Source organism: Galeopterus variegatus, unplaced genomic scaffold (genome assembly GCF_000696425.1).
Source record: "Galeopterus variegatus unplaced genomic scaffold, G_variegatus-3.0.2 Scaffold2235, whole genome shotgun sequence".
NCBI lineage: Eukaryota > Metazoa > Chordata > Mammalia > Dermoptera > Cynocephalidae > Galeopterus > Galeopterus variegatus.
The window spans coordinates 200,261-211,330 of record NW_007728346.1 but is presented as its reverse complement, the minus strand read 5'-3'; positions in this window follow the sequence as shown (position 1 = coordinate 211,330).

Here is an 11,070-nt window from a genome sequence, read left to right as displayed (position 1 = left end):
TCCCACGGGCCGGCTAGAGGGGATGCGACACCCCACGCCCCAGAGCTTGTCCAGCAACTCAAGTCCTTACCAACCCCCTCTGTCACGCTCGGATGGAGGCTGAGAGTCATGGCTCCCATGGGCCGGCTAGAGGGGATGCGACACCCCACGCCCCAGAGCTTGTCCAGCATCAGAACATCAGAAATCTCATATTAAATCCTTCTTTTAAACATGATCTGGAGCAACTCATTCTCTCAGTCTCTCTTTCTATAAAATGGGGTGATTTCCGAGGTCCTTTCGGTTCTGATACCCCAAGTCAGGGAGTGGGAGAGCGACGTGTTTGGGTGCTGTGGAGACACAGCCTGCGTCAGTGGACGCTGCATTCCCAGCCTCTCCGGGGCTCTGCTCCGTGGGGTTGCCACACAGGAGGGCTGCCCAGTGCTCCCCAGAGTCCCCCGGGGACTCACAACCCCAGAATCAAAGCCCACATCGACCAAGCATGATAACCAGTTTGTAGATTAAGGCCAAGGCGGGATGCTGTAGCTGACGGTGGGGACTGCACAGTGTCAGAGGCCTCGGACGCATGACAGGGGTGGAGACCCAGAGAGGGGCTGGCCCTGGAAAACAGCGCGGCCTGCAGCCCTGCTGCCGCTGGGTGGGGAGGAGACGTGAGGAGAAGCTGAATGCGGACTTGACTGGTGTTGGGCTGAGGGGCTGTTTTTGTTTGGGATCTAGTCACATATTAATCCTACGCATAAGTGTTCCCAAAGAGAGAACCCAGGGAAAATACTTCAATTTTAGATGATGAAATGATCTCCTTTGGGTTTCCAGGGCCCAGCAGGGTTCTCATCCCTCCCAGCCTTGCCTCTGTCCCCCGCTGGCTGGTGACATGCCCAGGGCCTGCGTGTCACCTGGCCGTGCTTTCCGGCCAGGGGGGCAGAGAAAGCTGCTGGGTATGGCTGTACTCATGCAGCCCAGGACCCTGCCCAGACCTTCAAAAATAGAACTGCCAGGCCTGTGGAAGGAAAAGGACAAACTAGAAACACATGTAAGTGAATGGTAAAAGGAAACATGTGGGAGAGGAGACGGGCCTCCTCCTCCCCGCAGGGTCCAGACAGCGCCAGACCCGGCCACCGCGCTGGCTTTCACGTCCCGGCAGACGGCCTGTGAAAGAGTCGAGCCCCGCAGTTTGAGGCAGACGCTAGGAGTGGCATGGGTCCCCAACCAGGTGGCTCCGTCCTGTACCCAGTGAAAAAGCTCTGCAGGGACCACAAGCCACTGCCCCCAGGGCATCATGACCACTTTCTCTTTGTGCTAAAAGAGGCCTAGAGGCCCTTCCACCTCAGACAGGAGGGCGCCTGCCCCGACACCTGTGCTTTCAAGGACACTTCTCTGGGCCTCCTCAGGCCACAGTCTTCCCTGCAGGGTGAAGAGTCCATAGGAACAAGGTGATGGCCCTGCCTAGAGCCCAGCTCTGCCTTCTAGAATCTAGACGCGCTCGGGGGACTCAAATTCCCTACCCAGATGGCTCCAAGGCTGCTTCTGGACCCACATGGAGCTCTTCCCCAATTCAGTCTCTCCCAAGGGATGCCCAAAAGTAGCTGTTTGTGGGCAACATGAACAGAGCTAAAACACATGGGCCTGGACGCACCCCGGCAGTGCAGGACAGAACGGGGGGTGGGGTGGAAGAGGACGGGGTGGGCTGTGGCCGACTCTCCTGGCACCTCCACCTCCTGACACAGAACTCCAGAAAATCCCAAATTCTAAACTCAAACCTGACTTTCCAGGAGGTTACAAAAGCACACTTGTCAAGGCTGGAGGACAGAACACATTACATCTGATGGCGTGTTGCTTCCTACAACTTTTATATACTTAGATACGTGGTATGCGGCCTCTCTGTACTGTTGCCCTGGGTTCCACAAATGTCAGGGCAGCTCTGCCTGGAAGCGAGCAGGAAGGATTGCTTCTAGAGCAGGGTGCCAACCCCTCTGCACCAGCCGCTCCCGTGCCCGCTCCAGGGGTCAGACTAAGAGTGTGCAGGTTGCTGCAGTGTGAGTTTGTGTGTGACCAGCACAGATGTGAACCTGGCGGCATATGAGGGCACTCCAAAAAGTTCACAGAAAGATTCATATGATCTTTTATTTCTATTTTTCCATGAACTTTTTGAAGTACCCATGTATGTATACATATGTGCATATATGTTAAAAATATGTACTTCATACTGTGATATATTTATGAAGAATGCAGAAATAAATTTACAAATAGATCCAAAACAGGTCATAATTAGTTCCATTCCACCGTACACAACTATTTTGCTTTTTTTGTGAGCAAAAATTATTTGCATTATTTTCAGGCTTCTACAGCTTACAGAGCTGTGAAATAGCTCCAAGATGCTAAAAGGCAGGTTACCTGGAAAGGTGCACAAAACAGAACATGCAGTGATCTTTTTTGCACATTTCAGTCCTTCATAATATTTCTTGACAGGAAAGAAAGGAATTGGATGAGATGATCTCTGGAGTCCCCTCCGTTAAGAAGACTGTGCCCCAAAGGCTCATTTGTCATATCTGAAATCTGGTCTTTGCACACTGCATGAGTCTCCTACTCTGGGGAGAAGCAACCCACAGCCTTCCTCTGAGCATTGCCCCGGATAGGAATTGGCACTCTGTGAATTGAGTCAGATGTTCATTGACAATTAAAAGTAAAAAGCATGGAGAGGAGTCATCCTTTAAAACTGAAAGGAACCTCACAGACTGCACAGCAGTAGTCAGGGTTCTATGCTCCAGACAACGGGAACTGTCTCTGGTTAAGGTAAGAGAGGTCAGTAGCTCACAGAACCATGGGAAGCTTGGAAAACCCACCCTAGCTGGAAATAATGGGGGGCAGGAAGAGATCAGCCCAAATGTTGCCACAGCAGCCAGCAGGACCCCAGTGACCAGCCCTGGACACTTGCCTTAGCACTGCCGGCGCCAGCTGCCAAGCCACTAGATTCTCAAGTGGGCCACAGCCACCATTAAAAGAAGTCTCCAACTGCATGGAGTCTTGACTTACTTCCTCAAAATTGAGAAGTAGTGGCAGGAGCATCTGATTGGCTGTGTTTATGGGACATCCTATGGTCAAGCTGCCTGGACTTGGGAAAAGAATTCTAGTCCCCTGAGGTTTTGTAGGAGAGGCGGTGCTACCTCCCAAACCTTGGGTTTTCCCCCAAAGAGGAGTGGTACTCAGACGGTGGACAGCCAAAGTGACAAATGCCCACTGTTTTAGTTTCCTAAGCCTGCCACAACAAAGTGCCACAAACTGAGTGACTTAAAACAGAAACTTATTGTCTCAATAGTCTCAAGTTCAAAATCAAGGTGTCACAGGGCCATGCTCCCTCTGATACCTCGAGGACAGTCCTTGCTCACCTCCTCCTAGCTCCTGGTGGCTTGTGGCAATATCTGGCATCCCTTGACTTGTAGCTGCAACACTCCAATCCTCTGTCCCCGCATGGTTTCCCTGTGTCTCTGTCTTCACATGGCTCCTCCTTACATGAACACCAGGCATACTGCACAGAGGCCTGCCCTACTCCAGTATGACTTCTTCCTAACTTGGATAATTACGTCTGCAATGACCCCATTTCCAATAAGTGACATTCCGAGGTACTGGGGTTAGGACTTCAACATATCTTTTTTGGCAGACCCAATTGACCCCATAACACTCACTGTATTAGGGTTCTTGAAAGAGACAGAAATAATAGGAGATGTGTGTGTGTGTGTGTGTGTGTGTGTGTGTGTGTGTGTGTGTGTGTATGGACTTATTAAAGAAATTGGCTCACACAATTATGAAGGCTGAGGAGACCCATAATAGGCCATCTCTCTGCAAACTCAGTGCTGGTAATGTGGCTCAATCCAAGGACATCTCCTGATGTCCATGGACAGGAGAGAAGAGTGTATCCCAACTCCAGCAGATAGAGCAAGAGATTCACCTTTTCCTCTGTTTTTGTTTCCTCTGGGCCTTCAGCAGATTGGATGGTGCCTGTCTATAATAAGGGCAGGTCTTTCCTACCCAGTTCACTCAGGCTCATATGCTAATCTCTTCTGGAAATACCCTCACAGACACACCCAAAATAATGCTTTACCTGGTTTCTGTGTATTCCTTAATCTAGACAAGTTGACACCTAAAATTAACCATCACACCAACCAACAAGATCTTCCTGTTCTGTGTTTTTTAACCTTTTTCATCCATGTCCCATTTTGACAAACATAAAAATTCCATACATTTCTTTAATTTTGAGGGGGAAATTTTAAGGGATCCAGTGATAATCTCACTAGCAATTGGAAGTCTCTCCTAGGTCACTTTTGCAAACTACAATCACCCCCTCCTCATGCAAACACACTACATTCCTGTTTATTTTTTAATTAATTTTTTATTGAAACATATTGACTGTACATATTTATGGGGTACAGAGTTATATTTCAACACATGTATACAGTGTGTGATGATCTAATCAGGGTAAGTAACATATTCATCGTTGCAAACCTTAATCATTTCTTTGTGATGTAAACATTTGCTCTCCTGGGGTACAGAGTTATATTTCAACACATGTATACAGTGTGTGATGATCTAATCAGGGTAAGTAGCATATTCATCGTTGCAAACCTTAATCATTTCTTTGTGATGTAAACATTTGCTCTCCGGTCTTCTAGTCATTTGAGAACATGCAGTAAGTTACTGTTGATTATAGATTCCTGGGTCACCTGTACACCAATAGGACTTATTTTTCTGTAATTTTGTATCCATTTACCAGTTTCTTACTATCCCCCTCCCTCTGTTCCTGCTTAGGAGCAACCTCTCTCTTAAGACAACAAAGCCCAGAAACCAAGTGACAAAACCAGGACCTGACCTGAAACTTCTGATTCAATCACCCACTGTTCTTTCATGACAACCCACAGCTTGTGGCAGAAACCACAGCTGCACCAGCATCTCTCAGAGTCAGAAAGAGCTGTAAGATTGACTTCCCAAGCTAAAGAGGGACTCCACAGCCCCAGTGCCCCCCATTCCCAGGCACTCCCTCCAGCAGAGGCAGGGGGCTTCTCCAGTTTCCCTGGGAATGAGGGCAAGTTCTGATGTGATTGGCCTTGCAGCTGGTCCCTCCCCACTCCAGGAAATCTTCTCCTTCCCAGCCCCCACGTAATAGCCCCTCAAGCACAACTGCCTCTATGGCTGGAGTAGTCCTCCAAGGAACTCAGAAACTTTCTCCTCGGAGGACAAGGCAGAAAGGGGCTCAGTTAGGAGACTAGACGTTTAGTCCTCCATCTGCTGCCGAGCAAGCTAGCCTCAACTAGTTCCTTAATTTTTGACATGAATCTCCTTATTCATCAAAGGCCTTACCTTTGATGTCTTTGTAGAACGCACCAATAAAAAGACTTTGAGGGGCCGGCCCGGTGGCGCACTGCGCTAGTGCGCCGCTTGGGAAGCACGGCAGTGCTCCCGCCGAGGGGTCAGATCCCACATACAGACCGGTTCCCGCTCACTGGCTGAGCGAGGCACGGGGGCAACACCGAGGGTTGCGATCCCGTTGCCGGTCCCGGTCCAGTACGGGAGCGACACTGAGGGTTGCGATCCGTTGCCGGACATGGAAAAAAGACAAAAAAAAAAAAAAAAAAAGACTTTGAAAACCATAAGATGCTAAATGAAAATAAGGTATTCTTATTGTTGCTGCTGTTACCAAAGTTAGCACAAGATTTAAAAAAGGACATGGGTGAGACTGAGGGGTCCTTGGCTAGAATTTGGCAGAAGGTCATAGAGTTTCACCACAATACATCTCAATATAGATTTATTTATACTTATCCTGCTTAAGATTCATTATTTACTGAGCCCCAGGATTTGATTTCATTAATTTTTACACATTCTCAGAAAAAGAAAAAAAATTCTTTGAATATTGCCTCTCTCCCAATCTCTATTGTCTCTTTCTGGATCTCCAATTATATGTATGTTTGATCATTTTATAATATCCTCCACATCATTTATTTCTTTTTCATATTTTGCATATCCTTTCTTTTTTGCAAGTTCTGAGTAATTTCTTCAGATCTATCTTCCAGGTAATTTAATTACCTCTTCTGTTTTTTACTCTTTCTGTTGTGTTTTTAAATTCCTCTGGCTATTTTTTTTTTTTTAATTTCTAGAAGTATTTTATTATTCAATATAGCAAGCTTACTCTTTTCTCATATTTTCAGTTTCTCTTTTAAGTTTCTATAATAAGTTTAAGCATGACTATTTTATAATCTACATCTAATAATTCAATATCTGAGTTTCTTGGGAATTTAATTCTTCTGTTTGTTGTTTTGTTGGAGTGAGCAGGACTGAAGCCATGTTGGGACCTAAAACTGCATAGGCTCTAAAAGATTTCAAAAGGACAGTTTTTTTCTTGGTATGCATTTCTCTGAATTCCCTCTTTCCTCACGGTTATCTGATATTTTGAACCTTGGATGGCATTATTTATATAAATGTAAAGTTATTTTCCAGCCAGCCTGAGGCTACAAACTTGCAGACTTGCATGTACTGTCCATACCCTTGGAAACCAAAGAAGCCATCAGTGAAGCTATGCTGATTCCACTCCTCCAGCAGGGCCATGAGTTAAAGCAAGGATGGGAGCAGAAACCAGACAGAGTCTCGAAGAGGCTTTGCACCTGTCTCCTTGTGTGGAGCCCACATGTCTTACGTCTCCCTCCCTCCTGCTTTTCTTTTTCCACATTTCATTCCCTCAAACCCCACTTTAAAAACTCCTCAGTAAATCTGAGTCTGAGATGGTTTTAGTCTGGCCATTCTCCTCAAGATTTACCAGAGAGATGGGTTAATCTAACATCTCTCCTCAAGTCACCAATATTCCTGAATGAAAGCTGACTTCCATTTTCACCAACATTTGGCTTTTGAGTGATTTGCTTCTGAAAGGGGGCAGACAGCTGGATTCTTGTGCTTGGTAGCTTATGTTTGTAGTTTGAAATTTTGAGCTCATATTTACAGGCTTTATCCCAGGGGACTCTTGACCTGGGGTAAAATCATCACCCTTCAGAGGGAATAAGTGTTTGCTTCTGTCAGGCACCCCAAGAGCATTACCAACCATGGTTTATTTTTCAGTTTGAGTCCTTAGAGATTACAAGGCCCTGTTTACTGGTTCTTTCACTTAGTAGAAGAGTCTTTGTTCATTTTATTTTTTGAAAAATTATACTTTAATTATGTTTGATTTTGTGTGTGTTTATTGATTTGATTCTTAGAGCATCAGAAAACTGGAAATATGGGCTGGCCCGGTGGCGCACTAAGTGCAGCGCTTGGGAGCGCGGCAGCGCTCCCACCGAGGGTTCGGATCCCATATAGAGACCGGTCCGCTCACTGGTTGAGCGCGGTGCGGGCACGACACCGAGGATTGTGATCCTGTTGCTGGTCACGGTACGGGCGCGACACCGAGGGTTGCGATCTCGTTACCAGTCACGAAAAAAGACAAAAAGGAAAAAAAAAAAAGAAAACTGGAAATAACTTAAATATCCATTGTAGGTGACTAAGTAAACAGATTATAGTCCATCCACTGGATGGAGTACTATTCAGTCACTGAAAAAAATGAGAGGGATCTAAATATGCTGATGTAAAACACTCTAAAAAGTTGTTCTGTGGAAAAAAAAAACAATAAGCAGAAGGGTCTTATAGTTTGCTGACATATTTATTTTAAAATATTTAATAAAAATGTATAGTATAAGAGTATCTATGTGTATGCTTATTTATACATAAACTATAACTGTTTATCAATGAAAAATTTCTAGAAGAATGCTTTTGTTACTGGTGGCTAACTCTGAGTAATGAGATTGAATAGTTGTAGGATATTTGAACTGCTTGACTTTTAAAAAATGAAGATACGTATTTTTTAATCTAGGGGTTGTTGTTGGTGGAAATTGAATTGGACCTCAGTGGCTGCATAAAATTTGAAAAGATAGAAAAAACAGGGAGGCTTTCATTTTGTTTGTTTAAGGATGACAGGATAAGAGGAAAAACATAAAAAAGAGAAAATAAACCCTGTGCACAACTATGTCCTGTGTGGTTGCTTCAGTCCCACATTCAAAGCCAGAAACAAAACATAGGAATTAGTATCAAAGAAACAATTTTTATGGGCCGGCCTGTGGCTCACTCGGGAGAGTGAGGTGCTGATAACACCAAGGCCATGGGTTTGGATTCCCTATAGGGATGGCCGGTTAGCTCACTGGGTGAGCGTGGTGCTGACAACACCAAGTCGAGGGTTAAGATCCCCTTACCGGTCTTCTTTAAAAAAAAAAAAGAATTTTTACACATCTTGACAGAACACTTTTTACCAGTGCCCCCACCCAAGCCTACCCTTCCCCACTCCAGCATCTTTACCAATAGTTTTATTAGTTTTTTAATTATTGTTCCCACGAGGTCTTGAGAACAGGAGTAAGAAAGATATTCTCTCTTTTGGGCAAAGAACCCTTGACAAGTCCTAAACCCTTAGAAAGCAAAACAGGCACAGATACTGTGTTCCTCTAAGCTCCACTTAGATAAATACTTCATTTGGGGATTTAAGAATTTCTTAGAGGCACCCCCCCCCCCGCCACACACACACAACAGAAGGCAAGAGCATGCCCAGGGACCTTACCAGGAGCAGTGGACATTTCCCCATCCAAAAGAAGGCAGGAGTGTGCCTGGGGACCGCAGCCCCCACCACTGCTGCAAATACCACTTCCACTCGAGTGGTCCACCACAGCCACTGCTGATGCAAGGATGCCTCGCCACCACAGCAGCAGACATGGCCACCATGCAGGCAGCCCACTGACCACTCACCTGCATTGACAAGGAGAGTCACCAGCAGAGTCCAGAAAAAGAAGAGGCAGTCTCTCTCCTCAAAGCCACTCCAGAGTAAGAGAAGAAGCAACTGCTCTACCAGATGACCAGACATCACTGTAGAGATAAGAGAAATACAAAAACCTGAGGAAATATGACACCACGAAAAGAATACATAATTCTTAAGTACCAGACCCCAAGAGCAGGAAACCCATGAAATGACTGAAATGGAATTCCAAGCAACAATCTTAAGGAAACTCAATGAGAAATGAGAAGACTCAGTTAGACGACATGATGAAATGAGAAAAAGTATCCAGGATATGAAGGAGGAAATTTACAAAGAAATTAACACCTTAAAAAAGAATGTAGCAGAACTCCTGGAACTGAAGGATTCTTTCAACTAAATAAAAAACACCACTGAGAGCTTAAGCAGCAGGTTAGAACAAGCAGAAGAACGAATTTCTGATCTTGAAGACTGTCTTTTCAAAGTAACCCAAGTGGACAAGTAATAATAATAATAATAATAATAATAATAATAATAATAATAATTTTTTAAAATGAAGAAAATCTAAGAGAGCTAACAGACAACTTTAAGCACAAACATTCAAATCATAGGTACGTCAGAAGGGGAGGAGAAAGGAAAAGGTATTGAAAAACCTCAAGGAAATAATATGGGAAACTTCACAGGTATAGGGAGAGACATGGACCTTCAGACACAGGAGGCTCAAAGATCCCAAACAGATTCAATCAAAAAAGATCCTCACTGAGACACATTATAGTTAAATGGGCAAAGCTCAAAGGCAAAGAGAGAATCCTATAAGCAGCAAGAGAAAAGCATCAAGTCACTTATAAGAGAGTTCCCACCAGACTAATAGCAGACTTCTCAACAGAAATTCTACAGGCGAGAAGAAAATGGGATGATATATTTAAAATACTAAAAAAAAAAAAACTGCCAGCCAAGAATACTATACCCAGAAAAGCTATCCTTCAGAAATGAGGAAGATATAGTGTATTTCCCAGACAAACAGAAACTGTCAGAGTTCACCACCACATGACAAGCCCTGCAAGAAATTCTCAAGGGAGTCCTGAATCTGGATCCAAAAAACAGTAATCACTACCACGAATACACAAGAAAGAACAAAACCCACTGGTAGAACAAAACCCACTGGTAGAACAAAAATGTAAATGAGAAAGAGGAAAAAAACTAGGTTTTAAGATGGCGACAGGTCTGGAGCAGGCATGCCAGAAGACAGCGCGAGTCTGAAAAGTGTGCGCGGTGCTGCCAGAGTACTATTTGCATTTCCAAGAGCAACAAAAAATGAATAAATCATTGATCAACTAATCTACAATGACAAAAAAGCAACTACAGATTCGAGGTTTTAGGCCCAACACAAAAGAAGATTCCTGAGAGTGCCCAAGCTGCGCTGCGGGTCCAAGTGAGCAGCCCGAGGCAACAAAGGCCAAGAAAGACACAGAAACGGAGAGTAAGGCACTGGACCGGCCCAGCTCTGTGAGCTCAGTGAGTGACCCCCCAGCCCAGCCTCGCTTGCGGGGCAGAAGCCCGCCCGGCTCCCGCCTACCACACGAGGCTAGGCACCGGCACTAGCGCTGCCTCCATTTTCTCGGGTGGGGGTGGAGCCGGCTCGGATCGGCCAAGCCAGCCCTCTTTGTATGGCGCGGCTCCTCACTGAGCCGAGCTACTTGCGTGCCTCGGCGTGGGGCCCCCTGGGGCCTGCGGACCGGCCTACAATCCCACTCCCCCCACGGATCTCTGGCGGGGCTGGTGGTGGGGGGAGCCCCCAGCCAGTGTCGGGAGGGCAGGAAGGAGGAGCCCACCCAGATTGTCACTCCACCACACCCTGGGCTTCGGCCCCAGGTAAACTTCCTGTTTCCAGGAGGCAGATACCATCTCTGTGGCCATCAGTTTGGAAGAACCCCAAACTGATTTCTGGTTGGGAGAGGTGAGGCCAGAGCACTCTTGAGCTCGCTTGAAACTGTCAGAGAGCTGACTGCCGGCGGGTGCCCAGGTCGGCCTGTGCTGGGGTATACAAGGAGGAACTGTGTGCTGTGGGATCCTCCCCCGAGGAGCTCACACCCTGGAGTTCGAGATAACTTTACTACACAGATAGCCACAGCACCGGGAGGAAAGTGAGAGATCCAGAGGAGGCCTTATCCAGGGCCACAAAAGCACTCAGAGCATCCCTACCAGAAACCTGGAAGGCTTCCTCGCCAGGACTGGACAGTGCACAGTCTCTACGTCACCACGAACGA